Source organism: Saccopteryx bilineata, chromosome 4 (assembly GCF_036850765.1).
Source record: "Saccopteryx bilineata isolate mSacBil1 chromosome 4, mSacBil1_pri_phased_curated, whole genome shotgun sequence".
Lineage (NCBI taxonomy): Eukaryota > Metazoa > Chordata > Mammalia > Chiroptera > Emballonuridae > Saccopteryx > Saccopteryx bilineata.
The window spans coordinates 274,140,737-274,154,289 of NC_089493.1; the positions used below are offsets into that span (position 1 = coordinate 274,140,737).

Genomic DNA, 13,553 nt, shown 5'->3' on the forward strand with positions numbered 1-13,553 from the left:
TGGAAAGTGTAACAAATTCAAGTCCCCGAGTTGATTGTGCTACTATATATATATTGTATTGCCAGCTGAATGTTTGCAATTGTTAGATTCAGGGAGTACTGACATGCTGGGGCTGCCAAGAGTACAAGGTCCCTGTGACGCTGAGAACAAAGAGTTCAGCAACATCCTGCATTGAGTCAGAGACCCTTATCAGAGGTTTATGTTTGAAATTCTCCACTGAGTAATACCCCCCCCCCGTAACTGTGCACGACCTCCCTAGCCAATGACTAACAGCCACATCAGCTTCTGTATGATGCTTGCTCATCCTAGATAGCCACCCTATAAAAAGGAGCCATTTTAGAAGCTCGTGGCTGCAGTGCTCCCTTGCATGGGTTGCCTGCAGTCCCTGCGCAGGTTTGGGGGGGCTGCAGTGCTCCAGTCTCTTCGGAGGCGTGGGTTGCCTGCAGTCCCTGCGCAGGTTTGGGGGGCTGCAGTGTTCCCCTGTGTGGGTTACCTGCATCCCTGTGCAGGTTTAGAGGGCTGCAGTGCTCCCTTGCATGGGTTGCCTGCAGTCTCTGTGCAGGTCTGCAATAAAACTTATAAAATTCACTTTGGGTCTGCTGTGGCCTATCTCGCTGGGATGTAACACAATAAAATACAAAAAAAAAAAAAAAAAAAAGAAGGGAGAAGAGGGTGAAATTGTTCCCAGCCTGTGAAGTGTTGATCAATGTTATAACAACAATCTTGCAAAGGAAACAGCTGCAAATCAACATTTTTTGAGAAACTTCCATGTATTAAGTAAATATACTGAGAAAAATATTCTAGTTCAGTGAATGGGTCTGGAACAACTCTAGGAATGTAGTGCAGGGCGAGTATCTCTTAGTGCTTCCCAGGTCTAAAATTCTTTGCCAGAATTGTTTAATGGAGCATCCAGACTAGGTAGGAAAAAAGACCTACTATTTTCAGAAACTACAGAAATGTAGGCCAAGGGGCAGGAAGGCACTTGCTTCCATGTGAGGATGTTTTAGGTAGAACTCTCAAAACTCTTTCATGAGGGTGATATCTAAGTGCATGGGTTGCACGTTGCAATTTTAAAATTGTAAGTGCTCCTTTCACACGTGTTGGTCCGAACCAGGGACGTCAGGGAGGCTCCTGAAGAGGAGGATTTGCCTGAAAAACTTTGCAGCGATCCCACCCTCCATTTCTTTCCTCTACTGCAGGAAAAGCCTGGGCCGGTTCAGGGGTGACTCGCGCCGGGACACAGGAGCATGCCCCCGACCCTGGGGCGCGGGAATCTATCCTCAGCGGCCTCCAGATGTCCTGCAACATCCTGATCCTGCAACATCCTGCATTGGCTCCCAGCGTTCATTGCTGCAGTTGGCCCTGGTTAGGCGCGCATGCGCCAGCGGAGGTGCGTGGTTCCCAGTGGCTGTCCTGGCTTGACCCCCCCCTGGCATGGCGGCCTCCAGGGGAGGTTATGTAAGCAATGAGGTAAGGACTCTACTCTTCCGGTGTCACCACTCTTCACTGTTGTTCATGCTGTGGGCTGTTTGCTCCCGGGTCTGTGTTCATGCCTCACAGTTCAATTCCGGTTGTGTTTACACCGGGGAATCGGCAGGTCTGGGAATTCTGCGGCAAGGATGGTTCGGCGATTGGCAGGTCCGATAACGCGTGTGAGTTACTTAACTCCAAGGGCCATTCTGTGTCTCTTGCATTCTGAATATGCAAGAGCTTGGGAGCAGTTCTGAATTTGAAAATTGTCCTCCTGGTCATCAAGAAGTAGCTCAAATCATTTAAAAATGAGTGGAAATGGGTGAAGCTTCCATATACTTCCTCATAGTTTCACGAATGCCTTCCTATACTAATGTGAAATATCAACCAGCAATTAGGTTTAAACTGCACTCTTGTCAATGAGGTGAGACACTTGAAGGGATATAAAAGTAATGTAGTCCGTTGTTCAATCACGGAATTGCAAGCATAAATGAGGTTTATGTGTAGTTAGTTGGTGGGTTGGAATCTGATATGCATAGCCAAATGTGTAGATTCTTTCTGTGGATCTTTGTGATTTAAAAACATGCCTTCTTTGTGAGAGAATGTAGAATTGAGTGTGTTGTATTTGGAGGGTTTTGAGTTGGATTGCAATTATTCTCAAGGAGTTGGTGGTTAGGTGTTTATAATTTGGTGTTTGGGGTAATGCTTACCTGTTTTTTTCCTCCTGTGAATTTGAGAATTTCTCTAATGGCTGATTTGGGTGCATTATCTGTATGTATGTATGTATGGGCAATGTTAGGAAGAGTACTTGAGTTCATTAGTTTGGGTATGATCTTGATTTTTTTATTTGAGGAATGTAAAGGATCATTGTATATTCAGGGCATGTTGTTCAGTTATATATATTTCTTTTTTGTGGTTTTTCAGGAGCTGTCCATGCCTGTTTCGCTGTGTAGAGAGTAAGTCTCTGACTGTTTTATGAGGCTGGTGGATGTTGTAAATGCAGATGTGAGGTAGTGTTTGTATGATTTGATGTGCTGTTTGTATAATTCTGTTTACTGGGGGAGTTAATCTGTGTGAGAATTGGGGAGCATGGGATTATGAATATGTCGGTAGTGTCGTAATATATGTGTATTTGGGACATAGGGTATAGGATGACATATTTGCATATTTGTAGTGTACTGTGTAATTGTGGGTATATTTGGAGGCTTGTAGAGAGTTGTGTGTGTTTTGAGTTGGCGTGAATTTTCAAGCGGCTTGGCCGTTTGCTAGAACGTTTGTTGCAGCTATGTGTTTATATTTTTCTGTAAGAGGCCCTTAGGCTTATATATTTTGGGAAGTAAGTGTGTGCTGACTTTTCTCTGGTAAGGCAGGTAAGCAAGGACACCCTTCACATGGGTTCAGGTAGTGCACGTCTACAGTGTCTGCTGTCCCTGAAACCATTGCCCCAGAGTGATGGGGTCTGTTGAGTCTCAAGCTGGTCAGCACTGTCACTGGTTCTCAACCAACCCATCTCCATGGAAACCTGAACCCTGTGGGATAGGAAAGATTTTAGGGGTCAATGAAGCCACAGGGATGGAGGTGGGTGGCCTTTGTCCCTGAAGAGGGCAGAGGCTGAGACCTGGAGAGCCAAGGGAGTTCCATTCTAAGGAGATATGTCTCTTGACATTCCCCAACCCTACAGGCATGCTATCTTTTGTTTTCTGAAGACTTGGGATACTCCTAGCACTGAAATGTATCTCATCTCAGCTTTATGTTTTGCTAATAGGGTGACCTGACTCTCTTTTCTTCATTTCATGTTGATCTACAAACCCACCAGAGGGAACCACATGATCATTGTAGCCACCTGCTGACTCCACATTTTCCTCCTTTAGATCATTCATGATTTTCTGGACCTCCCTTCCTTCCTTATGATGTGTTTCTCTCTGGCCTTTTCTCTTTCTTGGTGAGTACTATTGCCAACAAAATGTGCCAGACTCACTTGCTTGAATGCCCCAATAACTGCTTCTGTTGGTACAAGTGGATTCCTAGCGGCTCACACTATCCCCATCAGAACCTCTCCCCTATAAAATGACAGTATGTTGCAGAGATCATACTCTGTGTCTCTGGCAGAATAAGCTGTGCCTGGTTTTTTATTTTACAGTGTTACGTATTTTAAATAAAAGTGCAGAGGGCAGTATAATATATATAAGGTTCATGTTCTTGAGTCTGTTCGTTGTTTTCCTTGGTTTGTTCTTGAAATGAGAAGAAACGGACACTGAATTTTTGGGGTGAGGAGCAGTAGTATCTCAGTAACTTTAATCAGCACTTAAAATCTTCCACCCGGTTAAATGAGTGGAAATTGCTGAAGTCAGACAGAGCTTGTTTTTCTGGGGCCAGTATTTTTTAGAGTGTACGTCACTCCCTCCCTACCTGTGGACAGAAGGAATCTTTTGCTCTTTTTTGAAAAAACAACTTAAAAAATGTATTACCTTTGCCATATAATATTATATTAGTTTCAGGTGTACAACATGGTGACTAGATATTCACATAACCTACAAAGCTGTCACCTTGGGAAGTCTAGTACCCATCTAACACCATACACAGTCTTAAAATACTATTGACTATATTCTTTTTGCTGTACTTTACATCCCTGTGACTGTTTTTATAACAATGTCAATCTTTATTTCTTCTTCCTTTTCACCCATCCACCCGCCCTCCCTCCCTTGTCACAACCATCATTATGTTCTCTGTACCTGTGAGGTTTTTCTTCTGTTTTGTTTGTGAATTTATTTTGCTCTTTTTTTTGTTGTTGTTCTTTAGATCCATAGGTGAGTTAAATCATTTGGTATTTGTCTTTCTCAGTCTGACTTATTTCACTTACTGCCCTCTAGGTCTATCCCTGTTGTTGCAAATAGCAAGATTCATTCTTTCGTTTGGTTAATTAATATTTCATTGTATAGAGTACACATCTTCCTTATTTGTTTGTCTATTGATAGACATGTCAGTTGGTTCCACATCTTGGTTGTTATAAATAATATTGCACTGAACATAGGGATGCATGTGTTTTTGAATTAGTGTTTTGTATTTCTTTGGATAAATACCCAGAAGTGGAATTGTTTGGTCCTTCATTATCGCTTATTATATATATGTAGCCTTTGTCTTAAAGCCTATTTTGTCTGATATAAGTATTACCAACTCAGCTTTTCTTTTTCTTTTTCACTTTCAGGAAATAACATTTTTCATCCCTTACAGTCAGTGTGTGTCTTTCAATCTGAAGGGAGTCTCTCATAGGCAGCATATGAAAGGGTCTGGTTTTCTTATCCATTCAGCCACCTATGTGTTTTGATTGGAGCCATTTAATCTATTATATTTACATCTAAAGTAATTATTGAAAGGTATGTAGTTATTGCTATTTAATCATATTTTCTACTATTTTTTTTTCTTAAAGAAGTCTTTTTAACATTTCATGTAATATTGGCTTGTTGGTGATGAACTTCTTCCACTTTTTCTTTTCTGAAAAGCTTCTATATTTCTTTCTCTATTCTAAATAATAACCTTGCTGAGCAGAGTAATCTTGGATGTAGGTCCTTACTTTTTATCACTTTGTATATTTGGGTGCCAATCCCTTCTAACCTGCTAAATTTCTGTTGAGAAATTAAATGAAAATATTATAGGAGCTCCTTTGCAGATAACTAACTGCTTCTCTCTTTTGCTTTTCGGATTCTCTTTTTGCCTTTAAACTTTGGCATTTTAATTATGATGTGTCTTGGTGTGGACCTTTTTGGGTCCATCTTATTTGGGACTCTCTTTACTTCCTGGACTTGTGTGTCTGTTTCCTTTACCAGGTTAGGGAAGTCTTCCATCCTTATTTCTGCATATAGGTTTTCAATCCCTTATACCCTCTTCTTCTGTTATCACTGTGATGTGATTCTTATTATGCTTGATGTCCCACCATCCCTTAAAATATTCACATATTTTCAAATTTATTTTTATTTTTCTGTTCTCATTGGGTGTTTCAGCTACCTTGTCTTCCAAATCACTGATTTCATCATCTGCTTCATCTAATCTGTTGATTGATTCTGATGTATTCTTCATTTCAATTACTGTATTCTCTATTTCTGGCTGATTCTTTTTCTATCTCCAATTTTGTTTGCTCTGTATTTATGTTTTTACTGACCTCATTTATTCTTCTCCTAGTTCATTTAGCATGCATATGAACAGTGTTTGGAATTTTGCATCTGATAGAAATAGAATGCCTCTATTTTATTGCATTCCTTTTCTGGACATTTTCCTTGTTTTGTTTCTTTTTTAAAATTTGGATGTGGCCTGACCAGGCGGTGGCGCAGTGGATAGAACGTTGGACTGAGATGCCAAGGACCCAGGTTTGAGACCCCGAGGTCGCCAGCTTGAGTGCAGGCTCATCTGGCTTGAGCAAAATAAAAAATGCTCACCAGCTTAGACCCAAGGTCTCTGGCTCAAGCAAGGGGTTACTCAGTCTGCTGAAGGCCCGTGGTCAAGGCACATGTGAGAAAGCAATCAATGAACAACTAGTGTTGCAACGAAAAACTGATGATTGATGCTTCTCATCTCTCTCTGTTCCTGTCTGTCCCTATCTTTCTCTCTCTCTCTCTCTCTCTCTCTCTCTCTCTGTCCCTGTAAAGAAAAAAAAAATTTGGATGTGTATCTTTGTCTCCTCATTTTGGCTGCCTCTGTGAATGTGTTTCTATGTATTCGATAGATTTGTTCTGTCTCCTGGCCTTGGTAGAGTGGCCTTATTGGTAGATATTCTATGGGGTTCAGTGGCTCAGTTTCTCACGTCACCTGTGCTGAGTGCTCCAGGCATGCACCTTGTGTGGATGCCTGTGCCATCCAGTTGTAGTTGAGCGTTGATTGTTGTTGTCATGTCAGTGGAAGGGATTGATCCTCAGGCTGATGGGCAGTGACGAATGACTGTGAGTACAGCAGACGAGCTGTTGTGAAGTGGCTGATCCCATGGAGCAGGATTTACTTAGTGAGTCTCTAGTGCAGGGGTCCCCAAACTTTTTACACAGGGGGTCAGTTCACTGTCCCTCAGACCGTTGGAGGGCCGCCACATACAGTACTCCTATCACTGACCACCAATGAAAGAGGTACCCCTTCCGGAAGTGCGGCGGGGGCTGGATAAATGGCCTCAGGGGGCCGCATGCGGCCTGTGGGCCGTAGTTTGGGGATACCTGCCTAGTGCCTGCCAAATCTGCTCTTTGGATGTCTTGTTTATGGGGGTGTTTTGCTGGTGCTCTGGCATGAAGCCAGCCACCACCAGGTATGGTGGTTCTGAGGCCCCTTGAGAGGGGCTGTGGTGTAGGCCAAGTTCACTCACTGCTTGTGCCTGGCCGGGACTACCTGTTAGGAGCTACAGAGTGAATTGAAGATGGCTGTTCCCTGTGCTGGACTTGGAGATACTTTGGAGATGCTAAGCTGTTAACTGAGGTTGGCTGCCAGTAGTGCCAGTTTGAGGCCATTTAATGCATGGTTGGAACATGCTGAGGCCAGATGCTGCTCATTTGGGGGTTTGTGAACCACTAGGAGATTTTAGTCCACAGTGCAAGCAGAGACAAGTCATTTGTGTTGATAAGCCACCGGAAGTGGTTTGGGTGGGCCCCAAGTTGGGTGGCCTGGGGCAGGGTCTCAGGGAACACCAGGGAAGGGTGAATGGTGTTAGCCCAGTTCATGGAGACTCAGACTTTGTGCCTACCTGCACCTGCAGCCTGGGAGGTGTGAGGCTCAGCAGAGGAACAGTGTCACCTGCTGGCACTTTTGTCCCAGAACAAGCAGCCCTTCCAGACCTTGTGCTGAAGCCCAACAACTCAGTTCCTCTCCGTACGTCTCTGCCCCTTTCCAAGCTGCTACCTCAATGCTGGAGCGCAGAGAGAGTGAGTTTGTTAGCAAGTAAGTCTGTGCGTGGGCCCTTTAGGGGAACGCCGGGGACTCTTAACAGCCCTCCGTCTCACTGAGCCATGCACTGCACTGGGTTCATAGTCAGAAGTTCTGGGGACTCCTCTTGTAAATCACTTCTCTGGGGGACCTCCTCAGCAGAAATATCCCTGCCAGTTCTTACCTGCCACGTGTGTGTAGGTGACCGGCTTGTTTTGAGTGCCTGCCCTTCCTACCAGTCTTGACGTGGCTCCCTCTTTACACTCTCAGTTACAGGAGTTCTGTTCAGCTAGTCTCAGGTCGCTCTCAGGGGCGGCGGCTCTATAGTTCAGTTGTAATTCTGATGTGGTGGGAGGAGGTGAGCACAGCGTTTACCTCCTCTACCATCTGGAAGGTTGGAATCCTCTGCTCTCGACTGAGTAACCCTCTGGCCAGGCCATTAGAAGCTCCTACCTCCTCTACTTCCTCAGAGCTGATGGGAAACAGATGTTAAACCCCTCACTTACACAGTTGTGGGTTCTAGGAGACCCACTGGGTGGCTATGCAGACACGAAGGAACTAAATGGCAATGAGGCCATTCTGATGTCTGCGTCAGACATAGGTGTAGAGCCTCAGACCAGGGGAGGAGGCTTACAACATGCAAAGCCTGCGAAAAGCGGAACAGGCTAAATGAGACACTAGGGACAGAGTAGGGAGAGGATGGGAACCCGGAGGGGCAGGAGGTGGGTTTGGACTGTGTGGGGAGATGTGGAGATGGCAGGTCTGGACGTGTCGTCCCCCACCTGCAAATCGACAGTCCCCTGCCCCACCCCCTTGTCTAGAGTCGCCTTCTGTAACAGGGAACACTGAGGGGATGTCAGCATGAGGTCAGTAGTGGAGGTTCTACCCATAACTCAACCATGCTTAAACAACAGACATGTCCATGGTGCACTGGGTTAGAATTGCAGTATTGAAGCAAGGCCAGACCTCTTCTCTGAGGGCACCCCGGAAACCTAGTTAGAAACACTAACTGTTCTTTAACAACTGACAATCTGTGTTTGCACCTTCCCCTGCTTCTATCTGCAGAATCCAGTAGATCAAAAGCACTTAATCAAATTGCCGCCTGGACGTCTCCTAATGCAGTGTGTGCGTGTGTGCACGCGTGTGTCTGTGTCCATGATACAGCTACCTGTTGATTCTCTGTTACCTCCTCTAGAAAGTACGATCCAAAATGAAGTCTTTACCAGGTCATGGATGTTTGCTAAATTATTGCTGTTTGCTAAAGAAAAGCAGGACTGGGATCTATGAAAGTACAGCTCTGACGCAGGTCCCAAAACAGCCTCGGCATTCCTAGTGGGAGCAGGGAGCCAGGCCGTCTCTTCCGCATCGTCCTCAGTTAGAAGGTGTCGGCCAGGCCTCTGTGTGTGTCTGTGTGTTTTGCATGTTTTGTTTTAATTTTTGTTTTCCTTAAAAAGGACTTATTCAAATATCTGGGTAATAAATCATTTGTGTTTCCTAAAAAACAGGGTTTTCCTTTTCCCTTGTGGTTGTGTTCTTTCAGCCTTACTAGTGATCTGAAGCTTTTTTACCATCTTTCCTTTTACCCCTCCCTCCCTCCTTCCCTCCGTCCCTCCCTCCCTCCCTCCTTCCCTACCTCCCCCCTCTTTTCCCCTCCCTTGCCCTCCCCTTCCTTCCTCCCTCCCTCCCTCCCTCTTCCCCCTCCCTTCCCCTCCCCTTCCGCCCCTCCATTCTTCTCTCCTTCTTCCCTCCCTTCCTTCCTTCCTTCCTTCCTTCCTTCCTTCCTTCCTTCCTTCCTTCCTTCCTTCCTTCCTTCCATTTCCTTTTAGCCTTTCGATGGAAGAAAGTCTGTCTGAATTGTACTTGACTCTTCAAAGAGGAAATGGTGTGGAGAGAGAATGATTAGGGAGGAGAGAGAAATCAATAGCTACAGAGGAAAAGGAAGACTGAAACTAGAAGAAACTTCACCCAGAGGTCCTGGGGCTGCAGGTGGAGGGCCGGGGTGGAGGGAGGGCCACCCCCTTGCTCCCACTCTGGTTTCTGCATGAAGGTCTGAGGCCAGGAGAGACAGCAGGGGGCGGAGAGGGAACACCGGGTCCTCCCGACACCAGACTCCATGGGTTCCCTGTGGCAGGTCGTGGGCTGTGGGAGAGCAAAGGGAGGAGAAGGAGGGTGACTGGCTGCGAGCTGGGGTGCAGTGGAGGCCAAACTGCCCCACATGAGGCTGCCTAGGCCTCCCTGCCCCGCCTCCTGCCAGTCAGTACCAGCCCGCAGTCAGGGCAGCTCAGCAGTCCCCATCGGTGGCATGGCCACCAGCATCTCACATTTGGCCAGCTCCTCCAAGGCTCGAGCCAGGCTGTTGAGGTCCCTGTCATCTGCTGCAGAGCTTCCCAGAGGTCCAGGATCACAGTCATAGGACTCGCTTTGGTAGCAAAGTAATTGAGATAATGGTCCCACATGTTGGGGACATCCAGGCTGTGGCACATCTTCTAGTGGGTCGACAGCAGGATCCTAAAGGGTCCCTGCAGGGTGGCGAGGATGCTGCTGGGTGCAGAGCAGATGGTGTACAGGGAGCCAGCAGGTGTCTCTGCCGGTACAGGGTTCCACGGGAATAGCGGCCTTTCCCTTCCGCCTCCCATGTGCACATCTTGCAGGTGAATTTCCTAGAGGCCAGGCTGTGGCTCTCCAGGAGAAGGAGCAGTGTAGGGCCATCTGGCTGCCACTTTAAATGTGATCGGGGGACTGCTGGTACTTGGCCAGCAGTTTGCTCCTCCGGAGGGCGTGGGGGGTGTTGTAGAGGGAAAGATACAGGTTGTGGTAACTGTTGTTAAATAGCAGGGCTTTTGGCTCCTATAAGAGAGCCACTCAGAGTCCACTCCAGATCCAGCATCTCCTTCAATGCTGCAGGATTGTCCTAAGGCAGTGGGCCCTGAGGCAGTGCTCCAGGGATGTTCAGAGGGCTGGGGTGAAGAGGACCAGCTGGAGCCGCTTGATAGATGAGCAGGAATAGGACTCACCCGTGAACACTCAGGTGCCCAGCTGGCCTAACAGGATCTGGTAGGGTCTGGCTTCCAGCTGCAGTAACAGGGGATGTCCCGAGTCTCCTCACCCGGGTCTCTACCTCCTCCTGGTGTTCAAGCTGGTAGATTCAGTCACTGGCACTGATGGGCACAGCAGGGCACTGTGAGGATGACAGGGCACGTAGCAGGATGCCCGTGGGCCTATAGGTCTTTAAGGGGCGCAGTACTCTCTGGATCCTTCTGAAAGTGGGAAGGTGTTTTCTGCCTTGTTGAAAGGAGGTACGTTTCATAGAACTTGTCCTGGGGGATGGCTCCCCTGGACACCAGCTGGCTGCCCCCTGGGCTGAGGACGCTGAGCTTCCTGCCCAGGCACCGAAGGGGCCACTCATGTTGCCAGAGGGCTGGGGTTTGAACTTGAGTCAAACCAATTAAAAACACCCCCATTCATACAGAACTACAACGATCAGTGGTGCAAACGGTCCAGTGAAATGAGGTCGCTAAGATGCCGACAGCAAACACCCACAGGAGGTCACTGCCGGGCGGAATGGGGAGCAGGAGAGGCGGGAGGAGCTTGGAGCACTGGACCGTCATGGGCGTCATTTCTTACCTTCCTCTGTACTCGGGCAGTAAGCCGACCTGTCAGTGTTATTTGAAAAGCAAACCTTACATTTCCCAGGGAAATTTTACCCTCGTGAGTGACATCCTGGGTACCACTATGTGGCCTCATAAAATGTCGCAGTAAATAACTAAACATTTTATTTAAAGATTTTAGAGAGAGAGAGAAAAAAACATCGATGTGTTGTTTCAGTGGTTTATGCATTCACTGGCTGAGATTTATGTGTGCCCTGACCTGGGATCCATCCCGCAACCTTGGTGTATTGGGACCACACCTTGATCAACTGAGATACCCGACCAGGGCCATTAGCTCAATATATATTTCAAACATTAATTGTCTTCCTAAGCCTTGAAATTTCTCACCGAGCTCACTCACAGGTTTTTATCAAGAACATAATATTAATTGTGTTGACATACCCTTTAAAGTGCTGAATTCATCAAGGCCAAACCAAGCCCGTGTGACTTTATGAAGATTGAGGGCTGGGCGGCGGCCGGGGTCAGGGCTGGGCTGAGGTGGGACTTAGGGTTGGCTCAGGGCAGGGTCAGTGTCCCTGGTGATGGGTGTGGAGTGTGGACCTGCTGAGGCTGAGGTCGAGGCCGACCAGTGTCCCTGATCTGGCTACTGCTTCTGCCCTTGGCCACCCCAGGGCTCATGCATCCATCTCTTTGGCCTCCCCTGTCCTGGCTCCAGACAAGGAAGAAGAGGGTGTTGTCCAACCACGCTGTGCAGCTTGGCCCCAGGTGCATGGGAGGCATTGTGTAGGGGAAATGCAAGAGACAGCAGTGCTGGGGGCCGGAATGTGGACGGGGTCCAATGCCCAGGCCACCTGAGCCTCGTCTTCTCTCTACCCTTGCCTACACTAGGCAGCCCAGAGACCACTCAGCACAGGTGGGTCTCAGACGCCCCTGCACTCCCAGGCCTCTGGTGGGAACTGCTCCAGAACCCGGGGGTGGGGGCGTAGAACTGGCGCTGTGTGCAGGAGAGCACTGGGATTGCTGAATGAGGGGTCTTGAGTCAGGCCCAGGGATCCCAGTCCCTTCCCTGAGGCCCAAGCTGGGCCTGGGACAAGGACTAACCACCCAGAGGGCCTGGGCACAAGCCCTGCATGCCATCCTTCTAAGGTGTGAGTCTTAGAACCAGAACTGTAGTCACAGCCCACCCCCTCTTTTATTTGTTATTTTTCATTTTTCAACTATAGTTGACATTCAGTATTATTTTATATTAGCCTCGGGTGTGCAAAACAGTGGTTAGACATTAATATAATTTATGAAGTAACCCTCCAATATGTCTAGTACTCACCTGGCTCCATATATAGTTATTACAATATTATTGACTATCTTCTCTGTGCTGCATTTGACATCCTTGTGGCTACTTTGTAACTCCAAAATGTACTTAATTCCTTTACCTTTTTTCCCCCTCAAGCCCCCTCTTCTCTGGCAACCATCAGTCTCTTCTCTGTATCTATTAATCTGCTGTACAAAACTTTTATTTGATGTGGTCCAATTGCTTATTCTTTCCCTTACCCGAGGAGACATATCCAGAAAACAGAGTATCACTAAGAGCAGTGTCTGCCCGGTCTGTGATGGCACAGTGGATAGATCTCTGACCTGGAGTGCTGACATCGCTGGTTTGAAACCCCAGGCTTGCCCAGTCAAGGCACAAACAAGAAGCAACCAATGAACAACCAAAGCAAGCAACTATGAGTTGATACTTCTCCCTCCCCCTCCCCCACCCTGTGTAAAATCAATAAATAAAATCTTTTAAAAAAAAGCAATATCAGAGAGTTTACTGCCTATGTTTTCCTCCAGGAGTTTTAAGGTTTGGGCTTTACATTTAAATCTTTAACCCACTTCAAGTTTATTGAATATAGTGAAAGACAGTAGTCTAGTTTCAGCCAGGTGAGTTGGCTCTAGGGCTCTCTGGGAGGGGCTCTGATGCAGGCCCAGCTCCGCCACTGCCTGTGCCCAGCCCAGGGCCAACTGCTAGGAACTACAAAGTGACCTGTGGTTGGTAGCTGCCTCAGCTGGGTTTGGAGGTTCCTGGGAGAGGTGATGCTTTGAACCGAGGCCAATTGCTGCTGGTGCTGGTCTGGGGCCATTCTGCAAGAGGTGCAGGGCCCTCAGGTCATCTGCTGCTTGTTTCGGGTTCATGGACCTTTCAGTTCTCACCCAGAAGCTAGGCAATCTGGTTCCTCCCTGTGTATCCCTGGTGCTTTTTGAGCTGCTGCCCGAGTGCGGGAGCTCAGAGTAAGTGAGTTCATCAGCAAGTAAGTCTGTGCAGAGCACTTTAGGAAGACCACTTAGGACTTCAGCAGCCCTCTGTCTCACCCAGATGGAATCCCCACTGCGTTTCACAGCCAGATGTTATGGGGACTCCTCTTTCTGGCACTGGTGGTCAAGGCTGGGGAGCCTGGTGTGGGGCTGGGACCCCTCATTTCTCAGGGGAGACAAAGCCAAGATATCTCTTCTAATTCATAACTGCCACATGTGGGAGTGGAACCAGATCATTTTTTAGTCTCTGCCCATTGACCAGTCTGACATGGCTTTTTTTTTTATATC

General features: G+C 47.4%; 1 long non-coding RNA gene and 1 pseudogene across 1 annotated transcript; one reads left to right on the forward strand and one right to left on the reverse strand.

The window, feature by feature from the left end:
- The first annotated feature begins 658 nt into the window (after window positions 1-658).
- LOC136334481 (uncharacterized) lies at window positions 659-12,765 on the forward strand. The gene is made up of 3 exons (XR_010731161.1): window positions 659-777; window positions 1,200-1,470; window positions 12,524-12,765. It is a non-coding gene; the product is annotated as an uncharacterized lncRNA (long non-coding RNA).
- LOC136334059 (netrin receptor UNC5B pseudogene) lies at window positions 9,644-10,823 on the reverse strand (annotated as a pseudogene).
- Window positions 12,766-13,553: the final 788 nt, after the last annotated feature.